The sequence below is a fragment of the Salmo salar genome, chromosome ssa02, assembly GCF_905237065.1.
Source record: "Salmo salar chromosome ssa02, Ssal_v3.1, whole genome shotgun sequence".
In the NCBI taxonomy this organism is placed as follows: Eukaryota; Metazoa; Chordata; class Actinopteri; order Salmoniformes; family Salmonidae; genus Salmo; species Salmo salar.
This window is the reverse complement of record NC_059443.1, coordinates 5,308,679-5,330,000: the sequence shown is the minus strand read 5'-3', so window position 1 is coordinate 5,330,000 and position 21,322 is coordinate 5,308,679. Positions and strand designations below refer to the sequence as shown.

General features: G+C 43.1%; 1 pseudogene; it reads right to left on the bottom strand.

Annotated features, from left to right (window-relative positions):
- Positions 1 to 21,322, bottom strand: part of LOC106573090 (collagen alpha-1(XIV) chain-like) — a 263,151-nt pseudogene that overhangs the window by 148,414 nt on the left and 93,415 nt on the right.

The following is a 21,322-nucleotide window of genomic DNA, read 5'->3' as shown; positions in this document are numbered from 1 at the left end:
CTCATATGGCAGGCAAAAACCTGAGAAAAATCCAACCAGGAAGTGGGAAATCTGAGGTTTGTAGATTTTTTTAAGTGATTGCCTATCCAATATACTGTGTTTATGGGGTCAGATTGCACTTCCTAAGGCTTCCAATAGATGTCAACAGTCTTTAGAACGTTGTTTCAGGCTTCTACTGTGAAAGGGGAGCAAATAAGAGCTGTTTGAACCAGGGGTCTGGCTGAAATCCTCAAGTTTTTTATCGTGAGCGGCCGTGGGCGCGAGCTCTGTTCCCTTTCCTTTCTAAAGACAAAGGAATTGTCCGGTTGGAATATAATTTAAGGTTTATGATAAAAAACATCCTAAAGATTGATTATATACATCATTTGACATGTTTCTACGAACTATAATGGAACTTTTTTGACTTTTCGTCTGGACTTTGTGAGCGCGCCTTGTGCATTTGGATTACTGGACTAAACGCACGAACAAAAAGGAGGTATTTGAACATAAAGATGAAGTTTATCGAACAAAACAAACATTTATTGTTTAACATGGAGACCTGGGAGTGCTATCAGATGAAGATCATCAAAGGTTAGTGATTCATTTTAATGCTATTTCTGACTTTTGTGACACCTCTCCTTGGTTGGAAAATGGCTGTATGGTTTTCTGTGGCTAGGCGCTGACCTAACATAATCGCATGGTGTGCTTTCACCATAAAGCCTTTTTGAAATCTGACACAGCGGTTGCATTAAGGAGAAGTTTATCTTTAATCGTATGTTAAACACTTGTATTTTTCATCAATGTTTATTTATGAGTATTTCTGTAATTTGATGTGGCTCTCTGCACTTTCACCGGATGTTTGTTTGAGACAATGCATTTCTGAACATAACGCGCCAATTTCAAATGAGATTTTTGGACATGAAGATGAACTTTATCGAACAAAACACACATTTATTGTCTAACATGGAGTCCTGGATCCGAGAATAAAAGTATTAAGCTGGTACACTCTCTTCGTGGCTAGGCGTGACCTAACAAATCGCATGGTGTGCTTTTGTCGTAGGAAAATGTGGATTAACAAGAATTATCTTTAAATGGTGTATAATACTTGTATATTAGAGGTGATTTGAATTTGGCGCCCTGCAATTTCACTGGCTGTTGGCGAGGTGGGACGCTAGCGTCCCACGAATCCCAGAGAGGTTTAAGGCATATGGAAGAAATAGAGACAGGGACCCAGACGGAGCAAGTTAAGGCATACGGAAGGAATAGAGGCAGGATCTGGTTTTAATATTGGAACAGATCTCAAACCTCCTGTGTTTAGAGAGATAAACGGAGAGAGCAGGAGACAGAGACAGAGAGAGAGAGAGAGAGGGGGGAGAAGAGACAGAGAGAGAAAGGAAGAGAGAGAGAGAGAGAGACAGAGGGGGACAGAGAGAGGGGGAGGGAGAAAGAGAAAGAGAGAGAAAGGAAGAGAGAGAGAGAGAGAGACAGAGAGACAGAGAGAGGGGGGGAGGGAGATAGAGAAAGGAAGAGAGAGAGACAGAAAGACAGAGGGGACAGAGAGAGGGGGGAGGGAGATAGAGAAAGAGAGAGAAAGGAAGAGCTGAGGATTTGGTGGATTTGAAGATAAGCTCCTGTGTGAGGTTTGGGGAGATGGAAATGGGCAATAAAAGAGAAAATAGAGAAAGTACTTAAAGCTTGATGCTAAGAAGTGGCAGCAACACTGTCAGAGCACGGGAGGAACATAACTACTCTAAGAAGTGACATAGCAACACTGTCAGAGCACAAGAGGAACATAACTACTCTAAGAAGTGACATAGCAACACTGTCAGAGGATGGGAGAAACACAACTACTCTAAGAAGTGACATAGCAACACTGTCAGAGCACAGGAGGAACACAACTACTCTAAGAAGTGACATAGCAACACTGTCAGAGGATGGGAGAAACACAACTACTCTAAGAAGTGACATAGCAACACTGTCAGAGCACGGGAGAAACACAACTACTCTAAGAAGTGACATAGCAACACTGTCAGAGCACAGGAGAAACACAACTACTCTAAGAAGTGGCATAGCAACACTGTCAGAGGACGGGAGGAACACAACTACTCTAAGAAGTGGCATAGCAACACTGTCAGAGCACAGGAGAAACACAACTACTCTAAGAAGTGACATAGCAACACTGTCAGAGCACAAGAGGAACACAACTACTCTAAGAAGTGGCATAGCAACACTGTCAGAGCACAGGAGAAACACAACTACTCTAAGAAGTGACATAGCAACACTGTCAGAGCACAAGAGGAACATAACTACTCTAAGAAGTGACATAGCAACACTGTCAGAGGATGGGAGAAACACAACTACTCTAAGAAGTGACATAGCAACACTGTCAGAGGACGGGAGAAACACAACTACTCTAAGAAGTGACATAGCAACACTGTCAGAGCACAGGAGAAACACAACTACTCTAAGAAGTGACATAGCAACAATGTCAGAGCACAGGAGAAACACAACTACTCTAAGAAGTGACATAGCAACACTGTCAGAGGATGGGAGAAACACAACTACTCTAAGAAGTGACATAGCAACACTGTCAGAGGATGGGAGAAACACAACTACTCTAAGAAGTGACATAGCAACACTGTCAGAGGATGGGAGAAACACAACTACTCTAAGAAGTGACATAGCAACACTGTCAGAGCACGGGAGAAACACAACTACTCTAAGAAGTGACATAGCAACACTGTCAGAGCACGGGAGGAACACAACTACTCTTTATGTCCATGATAAGACCCTATGGCATTTAATGACTACACAACGGTTTAATCCTCTTCCTATGTCCAAGTCTAGGTGAAAGACATGGACATTAAGCTATAACATGAAGGAGAAGGCCGAGTTAAAAACACATGGACATTCAGCTATAACATGAAGGAGAAGGCCTAGTTAAAAACACATGGACATTCAGCTATAACATGAAGGAGAAGGCCTAGTTAAAAACACATGGACATTCAGCTATAACATGAAGGAGAAGGCCTAGTTAAAAACACATGGACATTCAGCTATAACATGAAGGAGAAGGCCTAGTTAAAAACACATGGACATTCAGCTATAACATGAAGGAGAAGGCCTAGTTAAAAACACATGGACATTCAGCTATAACATGAAGGAGAAGGCCTAGTTAAAAACACATGGACATTCAGCTATAACATGAAGGAGAAGGCCTAGTTAAAAACACATGGACATTCAGCTATAACATGAAGGAGAAGGCCTAGTTAAAAACACATGGACATTCAGCTATAACATGAAGGAGAAGGCCTAGTTAAAAACACATGGAGTTGGTAAAGGAGAAGTGCTACTCACTGAGCAGAGACTCGATGACCACCCTGTAGAGGTCAGCCTGACGATGGGGCTGCCACTGGACACACATACTGGACCTCATCACCTGGTAGGTGTTCAGGTTGGTCACGCCCAGATACACTGAGGAGACAGAGACAGAGACAGAGACAGAGACAGAGAGAGACAGAGAGAGAGAGAGAGAGAGAGAGAGAGACAGAGACAGAGAGACAGAGACAGAGAGACAGAGACAGAGACAGAGACAGAGACAGAGACAGAGAGACAGAGACAGAGAGTAGAGAGTAGAGAGTAGAGCGAGAGAGAGAGACAGAGAGAGAGAGAGAGAGAGAGAGAGAGAGAGAGAGAGAGAGAGAGAGAGAGAGAGAGAGAGAGAGAGAGAGAGAGAGATAATCACGATGACAGAATAACATCACTATTACCATTACAATCACATCAAATCACTATCACAATCACTATCACTATCACATCAAATCAATCACTATCACATCAAATCACAATCACATCACTATCACATCACAATCACTATCACATCAAATCACTATCACATCAAATAACAATCACATCAAATCACTATCACATCAAATCACTATCACATCACATCACTATCACATCAAATAACAATCACATCACATCAAATCACTATCAAATCACAATCATGACCCCACCACATCACTATGGACAGTAACATCATGAAGGAACTGAAGCCAACAGCTGACGGAGAATTGCAATCTTTCAACCTATCTATTGGTACTGATAGATAAAGACCAGGAAGCTGATAGTATTGATAAGGTGTCATAATGAAACACAATCAATCCAGCTGTGTAGGCATGTGTGTCTTTAAGGAATTCATTTCATCCACTCAAATAAATAACTCATTGTGATTTATGGGAAGAATCAATATGAACTAACGTCCAACTTCTGAGTCCTATCCAACGCGCATTTGTTATCAAAGAAAAGAAAGGCTATTAATCTTAGTGATTAAATAGTATATGACGTTTTGATAGAGAGCAATAAGTTCAAATCTATTCCCCAATCTTTATGAAAGCTATTAGGAACCGTAAACAGTTTATAGAGTGTAAACAGTCTCTAGAAACTTCTCTGTTCCGTACAACAAACATGTTCTGAAAAACAAAAGCTGCCACAACAAACTCATCTTTTTAAATTATTATTCATTGTTTCATTTTAGAGGAGCAGAAGTTGTTTCCATGTGATTTACACTATACACTTTTCAACGAAATTTCAATGAATCATACAGCTAAACAATCTGACAAAGTAACATATGAATTTCTAGAACAGAACGACAACATGTAACAGCCATAAAATCAAAGAGCTATGACACAGCTGTCATTAAGACACATCCTGTACACAGCGTATTCACATTCTACAACTACTATATCTATACACTTTGTTACCTGTCTTCCGAAAGGGAAAGTCATGAAAACACATGGCAGGTGGATTATCTTTCCTCCTTGTGAATAATGTATATGACAGCCTTTGGATTTGTCCTAAATAGCATCCTATTCCCTATAGAGTGCACTACTTTTGACCAGAGTCCTATGGGAGCACTATATGGGGAATAGGGAACCATTTGAGACCAGAGTCCTGCACTATATAGGGAATAGGGAACCGTTTGAGACCAGAGTCCTGCACTATATAGGGAATAGGGAACCATTTGAGACCAGAGTCCTATGGGAGCACTATATAGGGAATAGGGAACCGTTTGAGACCAGAGTCCTATGGGTGCACTATATAGGGAGTAGGGAACCGTTTGAGACCAGAGTCCTGCACTATATAGGGAATAGGGAACCGTTTGAGACCAGAGTCCTGCACTATATAGGGAATAGGGAACCGTTTGAGACCAGAGTCCTGCACTATATAGGGAATAGGGAACCGTTTGAGACCAGAGTCCTGCACTATATAGGGAATAGGGAACCGTTTGAGACCAGAGTCCTGCACTATATAGGGAATAGGGAACCGTTTGAGACCAGAGTCCTGCACTATATAGGGAATAGGGAACCGTTTGAGACCAGAGTCCTGCACTATATAGGGAATAGGGAACCGTTTGAGACCAGAGTCCTGCACTATATAGGGAATAGGGAACCGTTTGAGACCAGAGTCCTGCACTATATAGGGAATAGGGAACCGTTTGAGACCAGAGTCCTGCACTATATAGGGAATAGGGAACCGTTTGAGACCAGAGTCCTGCACTATATAGGGAATAGGGTGCAGTATGTGACGCAGTCTAACTTCCTTATACGACCCTTATTAATGAGCTGTATGTATGCATGGACAGACAGCCACTCTGCCGCACTGGGGGCACAAACCTATGGAAGACAAGAGTCAAAACCAGGTACAATTGAGCTATTTGTGCATTTCATTATTTAAAGGTCAAATTGACAAAGCATAAAATATTGATAGGAATCTTGGTGGTGCATATGCAGATATAATTATAAAGCCTGCGTGAGGAGATGAACTACTGTACAGTGTGTTTGGGGTGAAAGAGAGACTGCAACGCATCATAAGTCATTTGTGTCACGACTTAAATTCCTCTCTCTATAATGGAATAGCTGCCTTGTACAGCAGTGGGGGGGGGGTCAACTTATAGCCACATAGAGATGTGCTGCATACATTTAATGCTCAGTATATATCAATTCATGCATTATTCATTAATTCAGTCAGCCATTCACTCATTAATTCAGTCAGCCATTCATTGTACATGTATAATATGTATCCAACTGTAGACATATTGGTCTCCCGAGGGGCGCAGCGGTCTAAGGCACTGCATCTCAGTGCAAGAGGTGTCACTACACTCCCTGGTTCGAATCCAGGCTGTATCACATCCGGCCATGATTGGGAGTCCCATAGGGTGGCTCACAATTGGCCGAGCTTAGTCCAGGTTTGGCCGGCCTAGGTCCTCATTGTAAATAAGAATTTGTTCTTAACTGACTTGTCTAGTTAAATAAAAATAATACATATATATATTACTCTGGGTTCAGCTTCCCATTATGGATTGGCAGTATGTCCTGGTTCTGCCAGTTATTATATCCGTATGTCTCCTGTCCCTGGAACATCTCATCTGACTGAGCTCCGATGAAAACGCAGCTCTTCTCAGGTAGTCACACAGCAGGATGCTGATGTGACGCTCTGCTGACAGCCAGAAGGACATTATGAAAAAGACAATCTATTTACTTTTGATGAGAAAAGCTCCAAAAAGCATGTATTACTTTACGATGCACCTGCTGATATCACATTTATATGCAAACGGGTGTAAATTTCCCCAACTGTCTCTCTGAATATTGATATTCTCAGCTGTCCGTCAGGGTGGTGAAATCCTCTTCAACAAACAAAGGGAATCTTATGTTATCAGCATAATGTAATGCAAACAGAATACAAAGCTATGTATTACACTTCCTTAAAGCTTAGTCTCCATGGGCTTTGCATTATGGGGATGAATCACATGTATCTTTACAAACTGGTTCAGAGGAGCAGACATACACTATACATACAAAAGTATGTGGACACCCCTTCAAATGAGTGGATTCTATTTTAGCCACACCCGTTGCTGACAGGTGTATAACATTCAGCACATGACCATGCAATCTCCATAGACAAACATTGGCAGTATAATGGCTTTACTGAAGAGCTCAGTGACTTTCAAAGTAGCACCGTCATAGGATGCCACTTTTCCAACAAGTCAGTTCATCAAATTTCTGCCCTGCTAGAGCTGCTCCGGGTCAACTGTAAGTGCTGTTATTGTGAAGTGGAAATGTCTAGGTGCAACAACGTCTCAGCCACAAAGTGGTAGGCTACACAAGCTCACAGAACGGGACCGCCGAGTGCTGAAGCGTGTAGCGCATAAAAATCGTCTGTCCTCGGTTGCAACACTCACTACCGAGTTCCAAACGGCCTCTGGAAGCAATGTCAGCACAAGAACTGTTCGTCAGGAGCTTCATGAAATGGGTTTCCATGGCCGAGCAGCCGCACACAAGCCAAAGATCCCCATGCGCAATGTCAAGCGTCGGCTGGAGTGTTGTAAAGCTCATCGCCATATATAAACAAGTATGTGCACATGCCCCAATGCATAGTGCCAACTGTAAAGTTTGGTGGAGGAGGACTATTGGTCTGGGGCTGTTCTTCATGGTTCGGGCTAGGCCTCTTAGTTGCTGTGAAGGGAAATATCAACGCTACAGCATACATTACATTCTAGATGATTCTGTGCTTCCAACTTTGTGGCAACTGTTTGGGGAAAGCCCTTTCCTGTTTCAGCATGACAATGCCCCCGTGCACAAAGCGAGGTCCATACAGAAATGGTTTGTCGAGGTCAGTGTGGAAGAACTTGACTGGCCTGCACAGAGCCCTGACCTTAACCCCATCGAACACCTTTAGGATTAATTGGAACGCCGACTGCGAGCCAGGCCTAATCGCCCAACATCAGCGCCCGACCTCACTAATGCTCTTGTGGCTGAATGGAAACAAGTCCCCGCAGCAATGTTCCAACATCTAGTGGAAAGCCTTCCCAGAAGAGTGGAGGCTGTTATATCAGCAAAAGGGGGAACCAACTCCATATTAATGTCCACGATTTTGGAATGAGATGTTCGACAAGCAGGTGTCCATATACTTTTGGTCATGTAGTGTACTACACTTTGAGAACAAACATTTAACATGTCATCCAAAGTGGCTGCTTGGTATTGGCAGTTGAAAGAGTCAATTCAAAAATGGACCCTAACCCTGAGGTCCCCTTTGTTGTGGTCTTGAATTGGAACTACAACCGGAGTCTACCTAAACTACCTAAACACCATTCACCAACCCTAACATGTATTAGTGGTGTGTGTGGGGGTTCGCTGGATCCTGTGGTGTAGGAGGTGATGACATACACACAACACACACACACACACACACACACACACACACACACACACACACACACACACACACACACACACACACACACACACACACACACACACACACACACACGATCAGCAACACACACACGCATACACACACACACGCATACACACACACACAACCTGACCAATAGAGCCAATGTATTACATGTCTTGGCGGTGCCCTGGAGTGGTTGGCTGGATCCCGTTGTGTAGGAAGAGATGACCTTCACAGTGTACTCAGTGTCACTCTGCAGGTTCAGGATCAGCATGGTGTTGACGTCGTCTCCCACAAAGGTCTCCAGAGCTGACCCCGGCACTGTAGGAAACACAGAGACTGGCTCAGCTACACACACACACACACACACAGAGACACACACACACACACACACACACACACACACACACACACACACACACACACACACACACACACACACACACACACACACACACACACACACACACACACACACACACACACACAGAGACACACAAACACAGAGACACACACACACACGCACACACACGCATGCACACATATCATGTTGAACCTAAAGTTCCAATCAAATGTATTTGAGGACAGTCTGGAAAATGAGGAATGGAGGCACTGTCAGAGAGAAGGGAAGAAGGGCATGGAACATGTATATTGTAGTGAGAGTAAGCACCTCTACACTAACAGACAGAGGCAGAGCCCCCTGTTCCTCTTGTTGTAGAAGGCATTCAATCTAGGTGGAGGACCCGTTTCTCTGGACCACAGGACAGGGTATTAAATCTAGGTGGAGGCACCCATTTCTCTGGACCACAGGACAGGGTATTAAATCTAGGTGGAGGCACCCATTTCTCTGGACCACAGGGCAGGGTATTAAATCTAGGTGGAGGCACCCATTTCTCTGGACCACAGGGCAGGGTATTAAATCTAGGTGGAGGACCCATTTCTCTGGACCACAGGGCAGGGTATTAAATCTAGTTGGAGGACCCATTTCTCTGGACCACAGGGCAGGGTATTAAATCTAGTTGGAGGACCCATTTCTCTGGACCACAGGGCAGGGTATTAAATCTAGGTGGAGGCACCCATTTCTCTGGACCACAGGGCAGGGTATTAAATCTAGGTGGAAGACCCATTTCTCTGAACCACAGGGCAGGGTATTAAATCTAGGTGGAGGACCCGTTTCTCTAGACCACAGGGCAGGGTATTAAATCTAGTTGGAGGACCCATTTCTCTGGACCACAGGGCAGGGTATTAAATCTAGTTGGAGGACCCATTTCTCTGGACCACAGGGCAGGGTATTAAATCTAGGTGGAGGACCCATTTCTCTGAACCACAGGGCAGGGTATTAAATCTAGTTGGAGGACCCATTTCTCTGAACCACAGGGCAGGGTATTAAATCTAGTTGGAGGACCCATTTCTCTGAACCACAGGGCAGGGTATTAAATCTAGGTGGAGGACCCATTTCTCTGGACCACAGGGCAGGGTATTAAATCTAGGTGGAGGACCCATTTCTCTGGACCACAGGGCAGGGTATTAAATCTAGTTGGAGGACCCATTTCTCTGGACCACAGGGCAGGGTATTAAATCTAGGTGGAGGCACCCATTTCTCTGGACCACAGGGCAGGGTATTAAATCTAGGTGGAAGACCCATTTCTCTGGACCACAGGGCAGGGTATTAAATCTAAGTGGAGGACCCATTTCTCTGGACCACAGGGCAGGGTATTAAATCTAGGTGGAAGACCCATTTCTCTGGACCACAGGGCAGGGTATTAAATCTAGGTGGAGGACCCATTTCTCTGGACCACAGGGCAGGGTATTAAATCTAGGTGGAGGACCCATTTCTCTGGACCACAGGGCAGGGTATTAAATCTAGGTGGAGGACCCATTTCTGTGGACCACAGGGCAGGGTATTAAATCTAGGTGGAGGACCCATTTCTCTGAACCACAGGGCAGGGTATTAAATCTAGTTGGAGGACCCATTTCTCTGGACCACAGGGCAGGGTATTAAATCTAGGTGGAGGACCCATTTCTGTGGACCACAGGGCAGGGTATTAAATCTAGGTGGAGGACCCATTTCTCTGAACCAGGGTATTAAATCTAGTTGGAGGACCCATTTCTCTGAACCATAGGGCAGGGTATTAAATCTAGTTGGAGGACCCATTTCTCTGGACCACAGGGCAGGGTATTAAATCTAGTTGGAGGACCCATTTCTCTGGACCACAGGGCAGGGTATTAAATCTAGTTGGAGGACCCATTTCTCTGAACCACAGGGCAGGGTATTAAATCTAGTTGGAGGACCCATTTCTCTGAACCACAGGGCAGTTTAAAGAGCTTCTAATAGAAAGCAGAGGCTCACACAGTCACAGGATGCAACCCTATGACAACCAATCCCCACTACTTTTGATCGGAGCCCTTTGGATCCTTGTCAAAAGTAGTGCACTATATAGGGAATAGGGTCCCCATAGGGCTCTGGTCAAAAGTAGTGCACTATATAGGGAATAGGGTCCCCATAGGGCTCTGGTCAAAAGTAGTGCACTACATAGGGGCCAGGTTTCCATTTGGAACATAACCACAGACTCTTTCTTCTTTCTGTTCTCATGTGGTTTCTCCATGTAGGAAACAAAGCTGAGGGATATTTCCCCACACTCTGTGTTACACCCACATCAAGCCTTCTGTTTACAATAGAAAAGACCAAGACGGTAGACAGAATAATGGTGTTTAAAAGACTGACTGAGACGGTAGACAGAATAATGGTGTTTAAAAGACTGTCAAGAACGGTAGACAGAATAATGGTGTTTAAAAGACTGTCTGGGACGGTAGACTGAATAATGGTGTTTAAAAGACCAAGACGGCAGACAGAATAATGGTGTTTAAAAGACTGTCTGGGACGGCAGACTGAATAATGGTGTTTAAAAGACTGTCTGAGACGGTAGACAGAATAATGGTGTTTAAAAGACAGTCAAGGACGGCAGACTGAATAATGGTGTTTAAAAGACTGTCTGAGACGGCAGACTGAATAATGGTGTTTAAAAGACTGTCTGAGACGGCAGACTGAATAATGGTGTTTAAAAGACTGTCAAGGACGGCAGACTGAATAATGGTGTTTAAAAGACTGTCTGAGACGGCAGACTGAATAATGGTGTTTAAAAGACTGTCTGGGACGGCAGACTGAATAATGGTGTTTAAAAGACTGTCAGGGACGGCAGACTGAATAATGGTGTTTAAAAGACTGTCTGGGACGGCAGACTGAATAATGGTGTTTAAAAGACTGTCAGGGACGGCAGACTGAATAATGATGTTTAAAAGACTGACTGGGACGGCAGACTGAATAATGGGGGTTAAAAGACTGTCTGGGACGGCAGACTGAATAATGATGTTTAAAAGACAGTCTGGGACGGCAGACTGAATAATGGTGTTTAAAAGACAGTCTGGGACGGCAGACTGAATAATGGTGTTTAAAAGATTGAAACGTTAAAGAGAGGTGTGTATTGTAACGTGTGTATTGTAATACGTGTGTATTGCAACATGTGTATTGTAATATGTGTGTATTGTAGCCGGTGTGTATTGTAACCGGTGTGTATTGTAACCGGTGTGTATTGTAACAGTTGTGTATTGTAACCGGTGTGTATTGTAACCGGTGTGTATTGTAACAGGTGTGTATTGTAACAGGTGTGTACTGTAACAGGTGTGTATTGTAACAGGTGTGTATTGTAACCGGTGTGTATTGTAACCGGTGTGTATTGTAACCGGTGTGTATTGTAACCGGTGTGTACTGTAACCGGTGTGTACTGTAACCGGTGTGTATTGTAACAGTTGTGTATTGTAACCGGTGTGTATTGTAACAGGTGTGTATTGTAACAGGTGTGTACTGTAACAGGTGTGTATTGTAACAGGTGTGTATTGTAACAGGTGTGTATTGTAACCGGTGTGTATTGTAACCGGTGTGTATTGTAACCGGTGTGTATTGTAACAGGTGTGTATTGTAACAGGTGTGTATTGTAACAGGTGTGTATTGTAACAGGTGTGTATTGTAACAGGTGTGTACTGTAACAGGTGTGTATTGTAACAGGTGTGTATTGTAACAGGTGTGTATTGTAACAGGTGTGTACTGTAACAGGTGTGTATTGTAACAGGTGTGTACTGTAACAGGTGTGTATTGTAACAGGTGTGTATTGTAACAGGTGTGTATTGTAACCGGTGTGTATTGTAACAGGTGTGTACTGTAACAGGTGTGTACATACCAGATGTGGGTTGGTAGACTACCCTGAAGCCCAAGGTGGGAGAAGGAGGCGTGTCCCAGGTGATGCGGAAGCGGCTGAACCACTCCTCAGACACCCTCAGGTTGCTAGGCGCTGAGAGGGGCACTGACAAAACAAGAGTAGTAGAGAAACTGTCACTTATACACTGTGGTTTACGGTACACTGTTAGGCTGCAGTCAATTGTTATGGTATTGCACCAATATGCAAAACACAGATTCCATCCATCCAAAACATTGAAAGTTATTAAAGTCATATGTATGTGTGATTTATGATTTACTATTGGGTTTTTACAAGGTTTGGGGTTTCATTTGGAATACAAGCTAGCCAAAGCCAAAGGGACTGTACTCTCTCTGCTCTCTACTTTAAAAACATATTTGACATATATTCACTGTGGCATTTTCATAAAATGTTTAAAGAGGAGACAATCCTAGTCTGAAAAAGCACCCCTATCCCTATAGACTGCACTACTTTTGGTCTGAGCCTTATGGGCCGTGCAGCGGTACACAAGTACAATTTGAGACGGTCCAGTCACACAGATTTCTTAGGTGACAAAGATCCGGATGGATATTGTTATTTATCAGCGTAGTAACAAACCCCCCACCTCGCAACCCATGCAACCCTAAACAGTTCACACTGTTCACAACCTTCTTGTTGGCAGAGAGAAAACATTGCAGTTTTAAAAGTAATTTCCTGCATTTCTACACATTATGTCATGGAGTGAAGGGAAAATGTAGTAGTTTTAAAGCTAATTTCCTGCATTTCTACACATTATGCCATGGAGCGAAGGGAAAATGTAGTAGTTTTAAAGCAAATTTCCTGCATTTCTACACATTATGTCATGGAGTGAAGGGAAAATGTAGTAGTTTTAAAGCTAATTTCCTGCATTTCTACACATTATGTCATGGAGTGAAGGGAAAATGTAGTAGTTTTAAAGCTAATTTCCTGCATTTCTACACATTATGCCATGGAGTGAAGGGAAAATGTAGTAGTTTTAAAGCTAATTTCCTGCATTTCTACACATTATGTCATGGAGTGAAGGGAAAATGTAGTAGTTTTAAAGCTAATTTCCTGCATTTCTACACATTATGCCATGGAGCGAAGGGAAAATGTAGTAGTTTTAAAGCTAATTTTCTGCATTTCTACACATTTTCCATGTCTTATGTGTGTTCATAATGAAACCAGGAGTCCAACCCCAACCAACATTTTTATTTCTTTATTTTTAGTCGGGGCCTCGGTCAGTATTGACTCCGTTCTGTATCCGGATCCGGCCCGCGGTCCACCTGTTGAGTATGACTGATGTAGTGAATAGGATACCATTTTGGATGCATCACCAGCTTGCTATTGGTAGAGTGTTTAATCATTCAGACAATGATGTTGAGCTGAGTGTATATAATCAATTACAGCATGAGGAAGTGTTTTAGTGGCTCATGACTGAGAACAGAATGACTGTGTGATTATGAATGGCTTTCATTAAGCTTATTAATGGACATGATCAATAATTGCTGGCTGTCCGTTTACACCGTCCTCAGCGGGTGACGACAGGGAACCGACACACTGGGAACATTTTCCACCTGCTGTAACTAGTCTAACAGAGATGGTTCAGTGGGATCTAGATGGATAACCCTCCTCAACCAAATGCCTACGATTTGATTTTGATTTGATTTATTTTATTACAGAGTCATGCATCATCAGGATGCCCCGCCCACATGGAGTCATGCATCTTCAGGATGCCCCGCCCACATGGAGTCATGCATCTTCAGGATGCCCCGCCCACATGGAGTCATGCATCATCAGGATGCCCCGCCCACATGGGCTTATAAGACATTGTATTTGCTGTGTCAAAATAAAATAATAATGTATATATATGCACACATACACACACACACACACACACACACACACACACACACACACACACACACACACACACACACATATATATATATATATAAACAGTACCAGTCAAAAGTTTGGACACATCTACTCATCCAAGGGTTTTCATTGGTTTTACTATTTTCTACATTGTAGAATAATAGTAAAGACATCAAAACTATGAAATAACACATATGGAACCATGTAGTAACCAAAACATTTGAGTTTCTTCAAAGTGGCCACCCTTTGCCTTGATGACAGCTTTGCACACTCTTGGCATTCTCTCAACCAGCTTCATGAGGTAGTCACCTGGAATGCATTTCAATTAACAGGTGTGCCTTGTTAAAAGTTAATTTGTGGAATGTCTTTCCTTCTTATTAATGCATTTGAACCAATCAGTTGTGTTGTGACAAGGTAGGGGTGGTATACAGAAGATAGCCCTATTTGGTAAAAGACCAAGTCCATATTATGGCAAGAACAGCTCAAATAAGCAAATAGAAACGACAGTCCATCATTACTTTAAGACATGAAGGTCAGTCAATACGGAAAATGTCAAGAACTTTGAAAGTTTCTTCAAGTGCAGTCGCAAAAACCATCAAGCGCTATGATGAAACTGTCTCTCATGAGGACCACCACATGAGGACCACCACATGAGGACCGCAATATCAACTGTTCCTTTGAATAGAATGATGTTGAGATGTGTCTGTTACTTAAACTTTGTGGCTGGTAACTCCAATGAACTTTTCTTCTGAAGCAGAGGTAACTCTGGGTCTTCCTTTCCTGTGGCGGTCCTCATGAGAGACACTTTCATCATAGCGCTTGATGGTTTTTGCGACTGCACTTGAAGAAACTTTCAAAGTTCTTGACATTTTCCGTATTGACTGACCTTTATGTCTTAAAGTGATGATGGATGTCGTTTCTCTTTGCCTCATGAAGCTGGTTGAGAGAATGCCAAGAGTGTGCAAAGCTGTCATCAAGGCAAAGGGTGGCCACTTTGAAGAATCTCAAATACAAAATATATTTTGATTTGTTTAACACTTTTTGGTTACTACATGATTCCATAGGTGATATATCATAGTTTTGATGTATATATAGAAATAGGTGACAGGAGCTCAATATAACATTTACCATACACCCCACACAATAGAGCCAGGTCTAAACCCCAGGCATTACACTAGCTACAAGACAAGCTTCATAGAACCATCCACAAGAAAGGCTGTACTCACATGTTCTGCCCACAGAAGACACACTGATGCCATCCTGCCCATCTGTGTAGACTGGGGTGACCGTCACCTTGTGCTCTGTGTCAGACAGCAGAGGCTGGAGAAGGACTGTGGTCTGCTGCCCAGGCACCAGAACCTGGCGGGTAGAGATTATACATAGTGTTACACAGAGTGTGTGTGTGTGTGTGTGTGTGTGTGTGTGTGTGTGTGTGTGTGTGTGTGTGTGTGTGTGTGTGTGTGTGTGTGTGTGTGTGTGTGTGTGTGTGTGTGTGAGAGAGAGCATAAGCGTGAGGGTTTCTCCTCAGAAATATATCTGACCTCCAAGTGTGTCTTATTTCACTGCTACCGACACATCGTTAATCAAACATATGGTAACGTCTCATCTAGCCTGTTGTTTGGCCAGTTCCCACAGTGGCCAGTGGCTGAACTGACACTTGGCTTTGGGTATGAGGCTGATACTTGGTTTGAAGTTCTTTCCAAACATTTTCACTGCTCTATTCTTCAATTTTTTTCTCATTAACAAAATTGGCCTCAATGACAAGACAGTTAAACCTGATATGTTGGTAATGACAAGAAGGATTAACATCTAATGAAAATCCCAAATCGCACCCTATTCCCTATTTAGTCCACTACTTTTGACCAGGGCCCATAGGGTTCCTGTTCCTAAAGTAGTGCACTATATAAGGAATAGGGTGCGATTTGGGACACAACCAAAGTTAGCCTGATATTACCTCTCTGCATAATCATTAACAGATTAGTTGAATCACGCTGTTGTGGTCGCCCATTAGACTCTTAGACCACAGTTAAAAATATGATATAAAAAGAAGTTCCCAAAGGATGTTACCAAGAAAAAGGTCTGAAATGGTAAAAAGTTCCCTGAGAAGGTACAACTATGTAAAATTAATAACATTTTAGTATCATTACTTGGAATAAGATTTCGTATTTCCATATAAACTATTTACACGTTCTCTATGATCCATCTTCCCTGGTTGGTCTGGGCTTTTTTTTATCCCATCTTGTGAACTGTCAAACCCCATACCCTGGAAATGGACTGTCCACCAGGCATGTGGTGTTTAAATCGGAACTGCCAAGTAGTTGGTCGAGCCCAAAGTGAACGTTCCTAAATGTCTTCTCTAAGAAGCCATATCCTCACATGGAGAGGAGTGAGAGGCTAAGCCCAAACCCCATCCCTATCCTCCATCCCATCCGCTGCCCTGTCAGACCCCACACCAGAGCTGGACTGTACTGACTCCTACACAACAACTCTGATTAGCGGAGCTGTCCAATAGACACGTGGTGCTGAAGCAGATTCTGCCAGGGGAGTTGGCTTGACTCAGCCAAAACTAAACGATCTGAAAGTCCCAACCGTTCTCTCTAAGGAGCATGTCCTCACAGGTCTCTACTTCAGTCTGTGGGGTAATTGGGATTCTTCAGGGGGGAAAAAAAAAATCTCTCTATGGATGTGTCCCAAATGGCACCCTATTCCCTATATAGTGCACTACTTTTGACCAGAGCCCTATATAGGGAATAGGATGCCATATGGGGTGCAGCCAGTGTGTTCCATTCGTTCCTCAGTGACCTAAATGCTTGTTGAAAAGATAATGGAAGTTCTTCCATGTTGCTCCATCCCCTCTATCTTCCCCAACACAGCAGGAGCCAGGGAGACGCGAAGGTCCCAGGTGGAAATTAAAATACAAGTGAAGGAGAAAGAATAGATAGAGGGTTTAAGTGCTGAATCACTGTAGAGTCCCTTGGTCCCAAGGGCTCTGTGGAGGTTGGGGCAGAAAGGTGGAAGGGGCTCCAAACTAATAATTCTTCTCATCGTACAAATGAGTCAACACACTGTGATTCTATTGAACACACTGGATAATAAAATGGTGTGATTCTATTGAACACACTGGAGAATAAAATGGTATGATTCTATTGAACACACTGGAAAATAAAATGGTGTGATTCTATTGAACACACTGGATAATAAAATGGTGTGATTCTATTGAACACACTGGATAATAAAATTGTATGATTCTATTGAACACACTGGATAATAAAATGGTGTGATTCTATTGAACGCACTGGAGAATAAAATGGTGTGATTCTATTGAACACACTGGATAATAAAATGGTGTGATCCTATTGAACACACTGGAGAATAAAATTGTGTGATTCTATTGAACACACTGGAGAATAAAATTGTGTGATTCTATTGAACACACTGGAGAATAAAATGGTGTGATGCTATTGAACACACTGGAGAATAAAATGGTGTGATGCTATTGAACACACTGAACACACTGGACACACAATAGATATAGTCCTTGGTTCACTCCAGACCTGTCTGCCCTTGACCAGCACAAAAACATCCTGTAGGCGTTCTGCATTAGCATCGAATAGCCCCCGTGATATGCAACTTTTCAGGGAAGTTAGGAACAAATATACACAGGCAGTTAGGAAAGCTAAGACTATATTTTTCAAACAGAAATTTGCATCCTGTAGTACTAACTCAAAAACGTTCTGGGACACTGTAAAGTCCATGGAGAATAAGAGGACCTCCTCCCAGCTGCCCACTGCTCTGAGGCTAGGAAACACTGTTACCACCGATAAATCCACTGTAATTGAGAATTTCAATAAGCATTTCTCTACGGCTGGCCATGCTTTCCACCTGGCTACCCCTACCCTGGTCAACTGCCCGGCACCCTCCACAGCAACGTGCCAAAGCCCCCACCATTTCTATTTCACCCAAATCCAGATAGCTGATGTTCTGAAAGAGCGGCAAAATCTGGACCCCTACAAATCAGCCGGGCTAGACAATCTGGACCCTCTCTTTCTAAAATTATCTGCCGAAATTGTTGCAACCCCTATTACTAGCCTGTTCAACCTCTCTTTCATATCGTCTGAGATTCCCAAAGATTGGAAAGCTGCCGCGGTCATCCCCCTCTTCAAAATGGAGTGACACTCTAGAACCAAACTGCTACAGACCTATATCTATCCTACCTGTCTTTCTAAGGTCTTCAAAAGCCAAGTTAACAAACAGATTACCGACCATTTCGAATCCCACCGTATCTTCTCCGCTATGCAATCTGGTTTCCGAGCTGGTCATGGGTGCACCTCAGCCACGCTCAAGGTCCTAAACGATATCATAACCGCCATCGATAAGAGACATTACTGTGCAGCCGTATTCATCGACCTGGCCAAGGCTTTCGACTCTGTTTCTCAAATGACTGCCTCGCCTGGTTTACCAACTACTTCTCTGATAGAGTTCAGTGTGTCAAATCGGAGGGCCTGCTGTCCGGACCTCTGGACCTCTGGCAGTCTCTATGGGGGTGCCACAGCATTCAATTCTCGGGCCGACTCTTTTCTCTGTATACATCAATGATGATGTTGCTCTTGCTGCTGGTGATTCTCTGATCCACCTCTATGCAGATGACACCATTCTGTATACTTCTGGCCCCTCTTTGGACACTGTGTTAACTAACCTCCAGACGAGCTTCAATGCCATACAACTCTCCTTCCGTGGCCTCCAACTGACCTCCAGACGAGCTTCAATGCCATACAACTCTCCTTCCGTGGCCTCCAACTGCTCTTAAACGCAAGTAAAACTAAATGCATGCCTGCTCGCATGCCTGCTCGCCCGTTCAGCATCACTACTCTGGACGGTTCTGACTTAGAATATGTGGACAACTACAAATACCTAGGTGTCTGGTTAGACTGTAAACCTTCCAGACTCACATTAAGCATCTCCAATCCAAAATTACATCTAGAATCGGCTTCCTATATCGCAACAAAGCATCCTTCACTCATGCTGCCAAACATACCCTCGTAAAACTGACCATCCTACCGATCCTCGACTTCGGTGATGTCATCTATAAAATAGCCTCAAACACTCTACTCAACAAATTGGATGCAGTCTATCACATTGCTATCCGTTTTGTCACCAAAGCCCCATACACTACCCACCATTGCGACCTGTACACTCTCGTTGGTTGGCCCTCGCTTCATACTCGTCGCCAAACCCACTGGCTACAGGTTATCTACAAGTCTCTGCTAGGTAAAGCCCCGCCTTATCTCAGCTCACTGGTCACCATAGCAGCACCCACTCGTAGCACGCGCTCCAGCAGGTATATCTCACTGGTCACCCCCAAAGCCAATTCCTCCTTTGGTCGTCTTTCCTTCCAGTTCTCTGCTGCCAATGACTGGAATGAACTGCAAAAATCTCTGAAGCTGGAGACTCATATCTCCCTCACTAGCTTTAAGCACCAGCTGTCAGAGCAGTTCACAGATCACTGCACCTGTACATAGCCCATCTGTAAACAGCCCATCTATCTACCTACCTCATCCCCATACTGTATTTATTTATCTTGCTCCTTTGCACCCCAGTATCTCTACTTGCACATTCATCTTCTGCACATCTACCATTCCAGTGTTTAATTGCTATATTGTAATTATTTCGCCACCATGGCCTATTTATTGCCTTATCTTACCTCATTTGCACTCACTGTATATAGACTTTTTGTTTTCTTTTGTTCTACTGTATTATTGACTATGTTTTGTTTATTCCATGTGTAACTCTGTGTTGTTGTATGTGTCGAATTGCTATGCTTTATCTTGGCCAGGTCGCAGTTGCAAATGAGAACTTGTTCTCAACTAGCCAACCTGGTTAAATAAAGGTGAAATAAAAATAAAATAAAAACTGGATAATAAAATGGTGTGATTCTATTGAACTCACTGGATAATAAAATGGTGTGATTCTATTGAACTCACTGGATAATAAAATGGTGTGATTCTATTGAATTCACTGGATAATAAAATGGTGTGATTCTATTGAACTCACTGGATAATAAAATGGTATGATTCTATTGAATTTGAGCTGGGAGATATAAAACTCCAGTCAGATGAAGGATATCTTACATATTAGGTGAAGAATACTTTGGCAAAGCTACCTACATTTTACTCATCTATCAGACGTTCTCATCCAGAGCGACTTACAGGAGCAATGAGGGTTAAGTGTCTTGCTCAAGGGCACATCGACAGATTCTTCACCTAGTTGGCTCTGGGATTTGAACCAGTAACCTTTCGGTTACTGGCACATGCTCTCAACTGCTAGGCTATCTGCCACCCCGTTCTTCGTTGTCTCCACACATATACTTCCCTATGTACCAGTCTACTGTTTCTATCAGTCTACCACCCATTCCTTGTCTATCCATTCTATCTATTGTCTACAAATAATATTTTTGTGAAGGGTATATACATAACAGAGAAGGGTTAAGTTGTCAATGCTTTGTCTGAAGAACAGCAAAAACCCAGGATTTACATTCCAAACGTATCTGTTCTTAATCGGAAACCCTTAGGATCAATAAAACAGGACAACTGAAAGGACAACAATGAGTTCCACCAGTTTTCAACCAGATTTCAAATTGGAGGTGTCTTTTCAGCAAGTATGACAGTACACTCTTAGACAAAAATATGCTATCTAGAACCTTAAAGGGTTCTTCGACTGTCCCCACAGAGAACCCTTTTGGCTCCAGGTAGAACCCTTTCTACAGAGGGGTCTACCTGGAACAAAAAGGGTTCTCCTATGGGAACAGTAGAAGAACCCTTTTCTCTAAGAGTGTAGATATTATGCCTCCATGCAGTATGTCAAACTAATCAGTGGATCGACATGTGTCTCAATTTCTGTGCCTTACAGGAATTAGTTCAGTGACTAAGCCACCATGATCAAATAATCAAAGACTTTCATTAGGTTCCAGAGACCCCAAAGGAGCA